General features: G+C 44.3%; 1 long non-coding RNA gene across 3 annotated transcripts in view; it reads right to left on the bottom strand.

The window, feature by feature from the left end:
- Positions 1-1,783: 1,783 nt before the first annotated feature.
- Positions 1,784-13,784, bottom strand: part of LOC148052395 (uncharacterized) — a 44,503-nt gene continuing 32,502 nt past the window's right edge. For 2 of the 3 annotated variants that reach the window (XR_015698963.1, XR_015698964.1), the window contains one exon: positions 2,440-2,739. This is a non-coding gene — a long non-coding RNA (uncharacterized LOC148052395). Of the gene's footprint in view, positions 2,024-2,439; positions 2,740-13,784 lie in introns of those variants that run through there. The other variant, XR_015698962.1, reaches the window with a different exon arrangement.

The raw sequence follows: 13,784 nt of genomic DNA, 5'->3' as shown, positions 1-13,784 counted from the left end.
GGTGCTCCGTGGGACAGGTTCGACACCCCTCTGCACCACCCAGGATTTGGGGCTATTTGGATAGTTTTAAGGTGACCAGACAAATATTTTTGGCATGGACTTGCCTATAAAACCCTTACTGTAGGAAAGTTTGGGAGACTCCCATTTCCCACCAGAAAGCCTGCAAACATAAATGGAACAGGCAAACACTTGAGTTAAATAAATCAAAAGGAGATTAATGGTGATGCCATTATTCAGCCACATTTCCAGTTGTAATTCGGTTACTGGAAATGCTGAAATTAGCGTCTCCAGCATCTCTCTTCCACAGTCTGGTGCTAAAACAGAGAATAAAGCTGGAGGAGAGAAGGTCCATGGTGCTTACCCTTGTGGGAAGCCAAGCTCCTGTCACCCACCCAGGGATGGCTCCCTGCAGCCAGACAGCACCGCAGAGGGGCGAGCACAAGGGTCCCCATGTGCTGGAAGGGGAAAAAAAATGGCATTTTCCTTAAAAGAATTGCCACATGTGAGGCATGTTTGGTGCGAGTATTTCTTAAGCAGCATGTTTCCACATAGCTGGTGGACGAATGTGTTGGTCCCAATCTCACCACTCCACAAAGAGCAGCCAACCCCTCAGCATCCTTCTGGTATTTGGGTAGGGTTGCCATTAAACCCCATTTTCTGCGTAATCATGTCAAATAATGGGTCTCACATTCAATTTTGCAATGTGGATTTGGGTATTTAGAAAGAAAAATTACTTCCCCCACCACAAACACGGTAGTGTCAAAGTTGCTGGGCCCAAAGTATTTCCTCACCTATTTTTTTTTTTGTTTTCATATCTGTTTACAAAATCTATGTAATTTCTTTACAGTGTGTTCTTTCCCCAAAAGCAAATCCTTCAGGGTATTTATTCCCCTCAAAATACAAATTATTCTGTTCCCCAGTAATTATCTGTTTTGCATACAGTTACACAGCTGAATCAGAAGCAGCAAGATATGAATAAATATATAAATAATGGACACACCGAGGTGTAGTTTCTCATGTTTAACATAACACAGGGGAATACATTTTTATAGCAAGCCAGTAAATGTTGTAAACTGATGTTTTCAATTCCAGTGACTTAGAATTAACTTCTAACTGTGAGATCTAAACTAGCTGCAGTCTTTTATAATCTCATGCTTTAAAGCTATAATGATTTTTTTCATCTGCTGTTAAAGAAGAAATTATATTTTACTAGGAGATGGTAAAGGTAAACCACAGAAAAAGTATACTTCAAACTGCTTAAATATGATTATTTTTGTTCCATGTGATTTCACTCAGTGATATAAAGGAGAGAGCCCGGTTAGCTTATTGGAATGGGAATGTGCCGGTGAGTAGAGAAAAGCACACGTTGTTTGCCAGTGCTTATGGAGTTTACATAAAAAAGGAGAAATATATCAAAAACTGTAGGAAAACCCCCTTTTTTTCCCATAAGCAGCAGTTCAAACATCTACCGGAAGCAAAATTTTGTCCTGTGCTTTCTTTATGAGGCCCAAACCAGTACCTTTAAAAGCAATTTCAAACAAAAACCCAATCTAATCCTCTTTGGAAGCACACGTTCCTCCAAGCCATGGCAAGGGGCTGCCACCTCCCAAAAGCTATCGCTCGGTCCAGCGCAGCCCGACGTTTGCCTTGTGTGGGTTTGGACCAGACCAAAGCTGGCCCCAGGATACCTTTAATGACCTTTAATACCTTTTTTATATCACTGACCTACAGCTCTCCTGATCTGCTACAACAATTTTTCGACCCCTGCCACCCTAGCTGGCTACTCTGCAAGGCTGGAGGCACCTCAAAGCCCCAGGGCCACCACCACTTGCACCGATCCATCTGACAAAAGTAACCGCTGAGAGTCAAACATCCCTGAACCTGGCCTTGGAAATTCAAAGGCGACGTGTGTTGGAGCTCACCGGCCTGACTCCGCTTCTTCAGAAATGAGGTTGGAACTCTGAACTCAGATCTGAACCTGGATCTTGGGTTTAGATCCAAGGTTTTGTGTTGGGCCCCATCTCTAGTAAAAAGAGGATAAAAAGAGATGAAAAGATAATTGTAGAAACTTAAAAGCCAGTGCTGCATTCTTTTAAAATTACAAATTGAGCTATAAGCGATTCCAAACTATGCTGTTTTTATCAAAAATGACTTAATAATCTAATCTTCCTTTCCTTTCTTTTCTTTTGGAATTTATCCTATATCCTAGTAATCGCACATAGAAATTACACAACACCACACTGGATACTCCTGACAATATAAACACAATTGTTTATCCAGAAGCATTATAGGTTCATGCAAAAATATGGCATTTAAAGCTTGTGGTCAGATCAAGAAACCACAAGTATAATTGTTTGTTTATCCAGCCAAGCATTACTCCACCATGTAAGTTTATGGGGGTTTTGTATTTATTTATTTATTTCTAACCCATTTTAAAAATTAAAGTTATGGAGCGAAAGCAGACGATTAAAGGCAAACCCGGCGTACGGAGAGACTTTTTTAATATGGAAATCGCGCCTTTGTCGTAGCTTGTGTTACCCGGTTTCATCCTTCCATGGAAGCCTCATGATAACAGGGCCCTTTGGTGGAATTTCGACATATTTTTCCCTTTAGTTCGGGGCAGCTGGTTTCTTTCCTCTCGGAGGAGAGAGCCGAAGTATATTTATCACTCCAGCAGTGACTCAAAACAAACAGGAAATCTTCATCAGCAGGCTCCTGGGCAAGGCAGATACCAAGGTACTGGCAGAAAGGAAACAGAGGCTTTCGGCTGTGGGAGTCCGACACGCAGCGTATATTGCAGCGACAGCAGATAACTTGGCTAGAGAGCCACCAAATAATTTTTACATTTAAAAAAAAAAAAAAATGAGGAGATCCCGAGGTAGCTGAGAGCACACGTGGCAACCTGGGGGGCGGCTGAGCTGGACGCCCAGCCCGGACACGCGGTGTGAACCTGGGAGCGGGAGGAAACCTGTGTGCCGGCTGGGCTGGGAGGTTTTGCTTTGATCCGGCAGCTTAGGAAACCCGTTCCTTTCGCCCCAGCAAGTCCTTCTTTTAAAGCAGGGGTTTCCGGCAGGGCTGGCTGCCTCACGACCAGGAGAGAGGCAAGAAAGAAGAAAAACAAAACCAAAAAAAAACCTAAGATGTAGTTAATAATTTTAACTACTGCAATGATTATTAATGTTCATGGATGGTTTTCAGAAAAGCCTCTGAAAACAGGCTAATAAATGGCCTGACAGCAGCTGACTCCTCCTGCATTGATTAGAGACAGCCCTGACACAGGAACTGCTCTGTTGAGTTGGGTTTTTTTCCTTTCTTTCCCCACCAGTGTCATTAAACATTAAACTGAAATACTTCATCTTAACAACAAAACACAAGCACAGCACAAGACCTGTGCTGGTAGTGGCTGCTCAGACCTTGGCCACGCAGACCCCTTGAAGACATCTCTGTTAAATGGCTGCAACTCTTGAAAGGATGCTGCGAGTCTGTAGGTCTGCCACCGCACCGAACACACAAGCCACGAGGTTTGGGTCATGCTCACGGGCTCGTCTGATCCATCAGATTAAGGAAACAGTTGCTGAAAGTGGGGAGGATTGGGAAGAGTCACTATCTGCTTCCCTGTTCTTCTGCTTCTCCCCAGGCGCCTGCTGTTTACCGCGGCCAGAGACGGGGCACGGTGATCCCTCAGTCTGACCTGCTGTGGGCTTATCTCCAGTGTTAGCAGGAAACAGTGGACCTGGCCAGGCCATGCTTTTGGTGGTTAAAAGGAGACTTCTGCACCTTAAAACGCGTGACTGCCTTCCCTTGCTCTTGGCCAACACCGGATAGCTGCAGTGTTGAGAGTCTACCACACCAGACACCCTGCCCTCTTGAGCCAGATGTACCCCTCACCCTTGGAGGGCTCTGGAAGGGTGGGTCCTACAGTGACATTTTCATGTGTCCAGGATGGATTTGGCTTGAGCTTTCACTACCAGTCCTCTGACACAGCAGACGTCACGTCCTTATCGCCAGGCTGCACCCTGTGACACCTAACCTCAACATCTCACCACAGAAATCCAGCCCTCTATTAATAAGGATGACTGGCTTGGCTGCAAACCTAAGGTGTAAGGGGCTGATATAGGGAACACCAGACACTCACATCCTCACAAACAGTTGGAAGGGTAGTTCACTCGGATGCAAACACTGTCTAACTATGGAAACGACAGCATGAAATCACCGTGGCCTGAGACATCCCAGACAGAACAAGCATTAGCAGTGAAAGAACCAGTTTAAAAGAGTGAGTGCTTCATGCTGGCTCATACGCAATCTCCACAAGACTGCCCTACAGAAAGCTGGCTAAGTTCTATGTCAGAGAGATGACTACCAAAATCTCTGGGTCAGGACAACTCTTTTTTGGAAACATCTGGCAGAATGTATCACCATCGTGTTGACTCACAGATGTGTCAAAGCATAAAGTCAAGCTAGGTAGGTAATTCTGGAGAGTCTCTGTAGAGATCAGACTGTCTGTATCCTCCTAAGGAACAGTCTGGTCTAGCCAGCATCTCAGCCAGTGCCAAGGAAGGGAAACCTGGTGAAGGTCTGTGTATACTGTGCAGCGGGTGAGAAGGTTAAGTTATCAAGGAGAAGGAGAAGCCACCATGGTTTCAAACAAGAAATATGTGGTATGAGGGTGCTGGAGACACTCCACTGCTAGAGCTAGCCTGTTTACAGCACAAGGCATTTTTGTTTCAAGTGTGTAAGCTTTACTGGAACATTATATTGACTGCATAGCTACCAGACCAGGCAAATCTCCCATGTAGCCAGAACTCCAGAGCATCAAGAGTTTGGAAAGGCCACAGTGACTGGGGCTCCCCCCGATAACACACCAGCCCACCCTCATCGTTGTGTCTGACAGTGCTGCTCTGCACAAACCATGCCAACCCAACACTGCAAGTGTGCGATGCTTATCCCTGCTGCTGGGGGATGCGACACAGCTCAAGGCTTTCTCCTTCCTCCCAGAAGGGTCAGCTGGAAAGCAAGCCAGAGCAAAGCCCTCGACTGTAACCATAGCATGGGCACTAGTATGGGGTCCAGAAAGTGATATCCTTTCACGTTCATGTCAAAACCATGAAGCCTTGGGTTTGGAAATGGCAACTTGGCTTACCAGATGAGTCTTTTGGCTACCCACTGACTCAAAAGCAACTTGAGTGGCCCACTCCATTTTATATTTCGCCAGCTAGAGATCTGAAAGCAGGAGAAACTTATGAAAAGCGCCGCACTGAGGATGTGATTTGCAGTCATGGGGAGCAAGTGGAAGAGCAGAGAACAGGGCAGAGATCGGTAACTCATACTCCATGCTATACCTACCTCCTCAGACCTCAGAAACATTCAAGCAAATTAGCTAGCAAGCTCATGGCAAACATTGACTGCTGTGCCTAAAGGTTAGCTTTGAAAGTATGTTAGAGCAGTCTTTGGGCTGCTCTGGCTAGCTTGTACTAGTCTTGAATTTGCCATCTGCAAGTGAAGGAAAGCTCAAGTGCAACATATTCCCACCACATGTCTTTCCATCCCTTTCTTTGCCTCTGGCACAGGCTTTACAACCAGGACTGTGGTGGACAGTTAGTGTGTGATGCTGGGAGGATGCTGAGCAGGGGGTGCGACATTTCACGTGGCACCAGAGAAACCCAGCAAGGCAGAGACCCCTCTCCCAAGGCAAAAGAAAGGCGCTGTGGTCTCAGTATTTGATCTTCAACCAGCTGCATTCAAAATATTGGACAGCACAGGCCTTTTGAAGCTGCTCTCCAAGTGATAGAGGATTATTGGCTTCAGTGATGAAGTGCACTAGTCAGGATTGGTTGACTAAAGGAATTTTTTTTCCTTGGCATTGCTCTGTGCCATCTTGTTTGATTACAATATTTCTTCCTCTCAAATGTGTGTTTTCCTTCTCTTAATCTTTGAACAACTTTGTGTTGCAACCCAAAGGTCTACACGTTACGCTGCAGAATATTGCAGCGTGTCCAGGATCCAGATCCTGGGCACGTGCCAACGTGCCGTGTTGTTCCACAACAAACCCAAGACGCCATCCTGCCTACAGACCTGACAACTGGCCAGAACGAGGGCTACTGCTCGGATGCCCCCAAAGCAAAGCAGCACACATACACTGTCTCCCGTGGGAGACGGCACTCAAGCAAAGCACTCGAAGTGACACGTGTAATTGATTTTTATCACGATTCATTTTTAAAACCAAAAAGGCACACTTTCCAAGCTGATATTCACATGTGATATATAAGGAGGGTCAAAAAACAGATTGGAAGAATCGAGGGGAATTTATGTGGAATCCAGAATCAGAGAGAAGAGGATGAAAGCAGAGAAAAGTGTTGTGCATTCAACTGCTTAAGTCCTGCTCAACTCCATGATGACAAACAAACAAACAAAACCCGTGTCTCTTTTTCTCAGCCCAGTGATTACAGCAAACCCACAGTGCCAGCTTCAGACTGGCAAGGCAACTAGCACTGCTCACAAAAACAAATTCAATGGATTTTTTTTTTCTTTTTATATCGGTTGATTTAATTATAAGGGTGTTCCACACTCTCACCTATTTCCTTACCATCAGTCAAGGGATATTTCTGTTTCCAATGCTATTGTTTCAAGCTTATGAAATAGCAAAAACTGAGGAATGAGGAGCAAAAATCATGAGTGTATACTGCACATACAGACTTTTCTTTCAAATCACCAATTTAAATGCACGTGCAAAAAGGAAACTAAGGAAACCCATGTTGCCACAGCAATTCTGATCTACCTCAGAGCTCCCATCCGGGAAAGGTGTCTCTGACGTTACCTAGGTGTCATCCAAACAAAATATTTCCAAAAGAGGTACTTGCTACCCCTTTTTTCTTCTAATTCAGTATTTCAGCTGGCAGTAAGAAATAAATGAGATTCAAAACTTCTATCAAAAAAAAAAAACAAACAGGTTTTTATTAGGAGAGAACTGAACTCCCAGGATGCTTTAAAGCCTGGGACCCTAACCTGGCTGCACTACTATTCTGGGCTCATGGGGACATCAAGAATACTAATTTAGCCTTAGGGCGTTAGGGAAAAGCTCTCCTGTTTTAAACACGGAAAACTGTTATTCAGTTATTTCTTGAACAAATACACTTCAAACAATGTGAAGGAAACGGCACTTCCCATTTATATGAGTTTACCAACAACAATCACGATGAAAAGGACAAAGACTATTTCAGGTTTGTAAGGGCTGTCCCATGCAGCAGGGCGTGTAGACCTTGTAGGATCTGAGAAAGTTCAGAAAGTTCTCAGAAATCTTCAGCAAGGACCACCGCTCGTCAGCATTATAAATGCAGTAGGAGATTATCTTGCCCCAAAGTAGCATTCATGAGGATGGCTCTGCTTTTGCGGAAGGAATTAGCCACTATTTCAGGCCAGCCTCCCATGAGACCCTGTCCCCACACAGCTCACCTCCTGCAACACCACCATTCACTTCTCCTCCCATTGGACCTGCAAAGGTGGGTTCTGAGCTCATTTATGCCACTGCAATTGAAAAAATCAGTCCTTCAAAGCAACAGGTTGCTCTGTTTGGGGGTAGATTTTTAAGAGGAGCGGAGCCTGCACCAGAAAGTATAACAGGCAATTTCTGCTCTATGCTTAACCTATGCAAATCAGGAGCAACCGTAATGAAGTTAGCAGCCCGTCAGCAGAGTTTGGCTGGGGTAAGAACAACCATAGGGAGATAAGATAAGGCTGTAGGCTTTAAAGGTTGGGAAATAGAAGTATCAGAATTACCAGAGCATTTATAACCAAGACTGTTCTCCCACCCTCTTCTAGGAAAAAAACCCCGATCCTTCGTACTTCACCCCAAGGGAGGAAAATAATCGTTAGCTTTACATTATAAAGATACATAAAATAATTGCCTAAGATGCAGACATGCCTAAACCAAGCAACCATAAGTGTGTACAGCTGTAGTTTTTACCGTTGTGACACAACCTACCCTTACTATTACCCTCTCTCATTAGGTCATTTCTAAAATGTAGCTCTCTGTGAACTGGGACCATGTTCTGTTGGTTTGCATAGCTCCTGTTTTTGCCACTATAAATAGAAGAAACAACTTTGATTGCCTGGCGTATTCTCCTTCGAATTACTTTGTAGGTTAAACAAAACTTTAACTGTTTCAGATAAAGACAGGCAGAAGGTGTTTTTTCCAAACATCCCAAGCGAAGGAGTGCATTTCCTGCTTCCCTAATTCAACCTACGGCATCAGACATCTGTAACTCTGTTTACATTCCAGCCCTTCACGACTTAATACCGCTTGAAGCACCAATAATATAGGGCACATTTCTGACTGTTCTTTAGATATTTTTTTATCTCCATGGGACTTCCTGGTTTGGGATTTTGTAGTTTACAGTTTCTCACTAATAGTAACTAGCTGCAGCATTTGGCCTTAAGAGTTTACATATTATTTAACTGGAAGTAGGCAGCCTATTTTAATTACGGTAAAGAGCCCTGTAGAGGGCTTGTCTGGTTTTCCCCCTCCAACTATATCTGTTGGCTTAATAAAGATAGTACCACTCCCTATAAACCAGGCTGTAATCAAGTTCTTAGATATGCTAGTATTTATTAATGTACTTTTGCCACTTTAAAAAATACATCCTATCATGCATCTTCAAGTACTTAGATGTCCATTGCCTTAATGAAAACGCTGTGAGCTTTCTGTAGCATGCACACACATTTTATGTTGTGTGTGTGCACATTCCAGCACTTCTAAGCAAATTGCTCGCCCTTCCCAAACCGAGGGTCATCTGCTTTTGTCACTGTATTAGAGCCTGCTATTTAACTGTACGGGCTCCGCTCTTAAGACAAGCTCCCCTTTCCTGGGGGATGTAGAGCACAAGGTTTCCTCTCCCTTACCTGCAGGACCAGCAAGAGTGCATTCCTACAGGCAAATTCAACATTCAGCATAATCCCACCATGTCGCATCTACGTCTCTGGTGCCTCTTTGGCTTCATCTTCAGGTCCTGTCTTCAGATTTCTAATATGCTCTTGCTACATGCGCTCTCTGACCACTATTTAGATAACTTTCCACAAATTATTTCACTTCTTTAGATAGCAAAATTCTTGCCTCATGTTGGCACTATGTGCACCTAAACCAGATTCAGATCAGCCAGGGTCTTGCTGCTGTCAGCATTTCTTTGAATCCTAGATTTGAAGCCAAGGTGAGATACTGAGACTTGTTTTCTTATTTTACAGGTCTTCTTTCTTTTGTAAGGTCTCAAATTAGTACCTGAACATCACCTACCAAATCAACCACGCATATTCACAACTCTTCTAACATTTGCAAGTAACATTACTACAAAGGAAAGCTCAAGACAGCTTGATTAAGCAACTTGCCCAAGGTCATACAGGAAGTTGTAGAAGAGTTGAAAACAAAAGCCAGATCTTCTTAGCTCCTGTCCAGCCCTCTCTGGAATGAAAAGGCCAAACTGCGCCGTGGAAATATTAGCAGAGTCATAGATATTATCGTATAAATTTCATAATGAATTCACGACTTAGCAAAGAAAATACACAGAGCTCCCAGGACTGCTTTCCAAGGAAAAACTTGCAACCCCACCGCAGCAGCTGGGAAGCGTTCCCGAGCTCCGAGCCGCGCTGGCCATGGCTGCAGCCCCTCCGCTCAGACAGAAAACAGGGAATTGCAATACTCTGCAAGCATCAGGCCATTTAATGCAAATGGGTTTTCCCATCCTTTTTCTAGCCACTTTCCTCCTCTTCAAGAAAGTGAAAACTTGCATCTATCGGAAAAGCTGCTGAAGTCACTCAAGAGCGAGTATGAAATCATTCAGGATAGCAAAAGGAGCATCCAAAGTGTAACAAAGGCAGTATTTATGTCTGTCCTTCTCCCTGTCTGCGTGGCTCTCGGTGATAGCCACAGGAATAAACAATAGCCTTGGCCCCTTTGCTGCAAACGGTTCGCTGCAGAGGCCCAATTAAGTCGTTGAAAGTCTAAACACAGGCACAGGAATCCGCTAATGCGGACAGGCCTGCACAATAGGGTCTCATCCTGGCTCTGCTCTGTTTGTGCTGAGCACCACCTTGCTGGGAGAAGAGCTCCCCATCACCAGCAAGGCTCTTCCCACAGAAAGGTCCCGCTCAGCCTCAAAGCCCAGCCCAAACGTGCACATTCCCACCCATGTTGGGGAGGATTTCTGGCTCTGCGCGGCATCAAGCTCATGCTTAGTGACACGAGTTGGGCGATCTCAGGCTCACTGCCACCCGACGAGCACACACATGTGTGTGCGCACAGGCAAAGAGTGTTAAAGAGCAATCCCCCTCCCCAAATCTCCATCAGGTTCAAGCCTCCCTGACATAAACACTTCAAACAGCCAAGGCAGCCTCAATAGCAATGCCAAGAGCAGATAGAGCCCTCGACATTGTCTCGGTACACAGGATGCCGGCTTGACATCATTTGGCGAAGACAATGCTCGCCCTCTTTCTTTTGGAACCACGTAAAAAACTTGGCCGAATATAAAACGACTTCAAAGACACATTTCTGTGCCAGCCAGGATGCATCAAAGTTGGGAAAGCAACGACCCGATTCACCTGATCCGGGGAGCTGATAGAGAAGCACGGGGAAGCGGCTTTTATCGATGTACCTTCCCAGCACTTCCTTCCTGCCCCCGATGCTATTTAAACCCCTCGCGCCTACCTCCAGCCAGACCTGCCATCCTCCGCTCTAAGGAGGAGAAAGGAAAAAGCAAAGGGAAGCCCTAAAAAAAGGCGTCCCTGCAAATTTCTCTGCAGTTACCGGGCAGTCATATCCTTCTGCTTTCCCCTGAAAAATCAAGTATCACCTTATCGTTTCCTCACCAAGATTAACTCCTGCTTCCTGAAGAGTATTTCTGAGGTAGAAAGCAGAGGTGGTGAAAAAAAAATAATGGAGGGGGGGAGGCTGAAAAGCCCAATCTGTCAAGCTGCGTTTTAGAAGAAAGGAAAACTGAAAAGTGAACGTATTTAACATGAGCTATTTCCTGCACTCAGGAGGGAAGAAAGCATGCTACTAACTGTGTGCATGAGGAGATCTGCACTAGTGTTATCTCTGACCTGCAGCTTAGCCCTTGTGTCTCAGCTGCCAAAAAGCTCCTATTCAACGTTATGCTGAGTTCATCAATGCTCCACGTGTCAGGATCCTAACAGGAAAAAGCAGGACAGACAGTCACTCTATTCAACTGCCTGGGGACCCCATGACAACTAAAATCCCCTTGCAGACTGTCCATATCAACCTACGGCAGGTCAGAGCGCATAACCCCTCCAGAACCGCAAGCCCAGGCCCACACCCTTTCCCCTTGTCAACATTGTCACTTTAAAACAGCCCATCTAGCCTTATCGCCAAACCTGGAGTAAGTATGACAATTAAGATGGATTGCAAAGCCTGCTTGTGCTTTACAATTAACAATAACTTGGCAGCGTGTCCCACGCAACTGTTGGGTGGTATGGCAAGAACTTTATCCCTGCTTAGTATTGCATTAGCATATTTAGTAGGCTGCAAGACATAATTCCTCAGATATGAACATATTTTTGTCTTTTCAAAAAATCTGCAATTAAGCCATAACGTGCAGGCAGTGTGCAGCCGGCAGTAAACTTTGTTATTAGGGGGACTGTGCTAAAATGGCCGTTTTTGACTGTATTCAATTATCTATTTAATAAGGGATCTATTCAATTAAAAAAATGTCTTAGTAGGGTCTTTGCTAGGAAGCAACAATATTCCAGAAACTACAGCTGATATTTGTTCAGCCCTGCATTCTCTCTCTTAACAGCACGGTGCTTAAGTAGGTTTGGGGGGAGGTTATTTAAAAGCAGGGGTTGGGGTGTTTTGTTGGGGGGTTTTGTTTCAATTTTTGGCTCGAAAAGGCAAAGACTTCCTTTCTGCTACTAATATTAAAACTTTACTAATATTTTACTAATATTAAAAATCATGCTTAAATAATTGTCAGCGTAAAAGAAATAAGCCCCAGTCAGCAGCATCTTCCTCTATATGTTGGGTATCTCTTTTTGTCCAGGACTCTCACATTTACAGGTAAATTAAGAGTCTTCTCAAGTAATTAAACGCATTTGAGGAGTGGTTATTTAGCATGGCCTAACTTTATCGATTTCCTACATGGTTCACAAGACACTCTCAACCCCCCTCAGCTTTTTAAAGTCTGTTTACGGTATACATTTATCTAGAAAATCTGATCAGGTGGGGGGAGGCAAAGATCTTTCCTCGATAACCCGGACATTGTCCCCCTTGACATCTGTGTTGCTGGTGGACAGGATATCCTGCCAAATGCAAGAAGACAACTGCGTGACCCACCTTGGGCGAGAGGCACCGCTCGCTGATGCGAGCACAGCGGGAGCGGGTGCTGCCTCTCCTCGCCCGGAGCCGCATCCTCGGCACACAAAGAGCAGCCGGAGAGCCTTTGCAAAAGCAGGGGGAGGCAAAATAAAAAGAAAAAAATAAATTAAAAAAAAAAAGGCAGTTTAGGTGAGTAGCACATATTCGATAAGGGAAAGCAGATGAGAGCAACAAATGCAATTTAACAGACAAAGTCTTTCTTCATAAAACCATCGGAGGAACGGATTAAACCACCTGGCAATCTTGGCAAGAAAAAAAGAAAATCTCAGGCGGTGACAAAACCAAACAGGTGTAACAGGTATAAAACTTTTGCTTCCCAATAATACCCCTCTCTTCCCTGGAATGCTTTGACAGGTGCAGAAGTTCAAGTTACAGCGTGGAAGTGGCAAATAAATACACAGCATTAGTGTCCGACGTGCTCGCCGAGCAACCGGGGATGTTAATAACTGGCAAGGTACACTAATCTCTGATTGCAACATTTGGTTTACCTTAATCTGGAGGGACAGCTGTATTAAAGAGGGAATTATACTAATCAGTTCAAGGCCCTTGCATATAAAACTTCCCATTAGGCTTAAAGTACAACAGATTACGCTCATTCTCTAGGAGCCTTACATCTGGTTCTGAATAAGGCTGTCTCTCATTTGCAAGGTACAAACCGAAAACAAGGGAGGGGGGAGCTGACAGTTGCTGGAGGATGGTTGATAGAAGAACAAGCTACTAATTCTTTGAAATTTTTTACAGCTCAAAACTGGCTGTAAGGCATCTTAATACTAAAAAAACAGGCATGTGTTATCAACCCTAGGCCATTTTTTCCTGTTACCGGAGGTGACCAACATAAAATAAAATTGATGATGTCAGTCAAAAACAGCTAAGCACAAAGCTTGGCTTTGTTATCTTAAGTCAGAAGGTATGACAGGCCATGCCATATGGCTCTAATCCTCCTATATCTTCCATCACCTAACAGGCAACCTTCATGTAGCATGACCTTATTTGGCTGGTCTCAGGTTAGGGCTGCCCAAAGGGGATTTTTCTGTTTCTGCTATATCCAAAGGTTTATGTTGATTTTTTTTCTTTTTTTTTTTTTTTTGAGCCCTGCAAACTATAAATCCGACTGATTACTCTGCACTCTTTTGCTTGACTGAGCCTTTACAATCAGACATCCCCGTTAACAATAAGCTCCTAATGAATCAAACATCTATGGCATTAGTTTCACCTAGCTGCCTCTTTCCCATGCACTGCAGCTCTTTGTCAGACCTGGCTTGATGAGAAAAGCTAGTGACACTTGGTGCACCTATTGATAAACAATTCAGTAATGAGGGGCATAACAAAAATTACCTAAAACAACCTGATTAAAAATGACAGGCAAAGGGTACTACAGAGCTTTGCAGTTAAGGTAACTTTCGTACGT

This window comes from Nipponia nippon, unplaced genomic scaffold (assembly GCF_047370975.1).
Source record: "Nipponia nippon isolate SJK-2023a ecotype South Korea unplaced genomic scaffold, ASM4737097v1 scaffold_5, whole genome shotgun sequence".
Lineage (NCBI taxonomy): Eukaryota > Metazoa > Chordata > Aves > Pelecaniformes > Threskiornithidae > Nipponia > Nipponia nippon.
The sequence above is the reverse complement of the archived record's forward strand: the minus strand, read 5'-3'. Positions and strand labels throughout refer to the sequence as shown.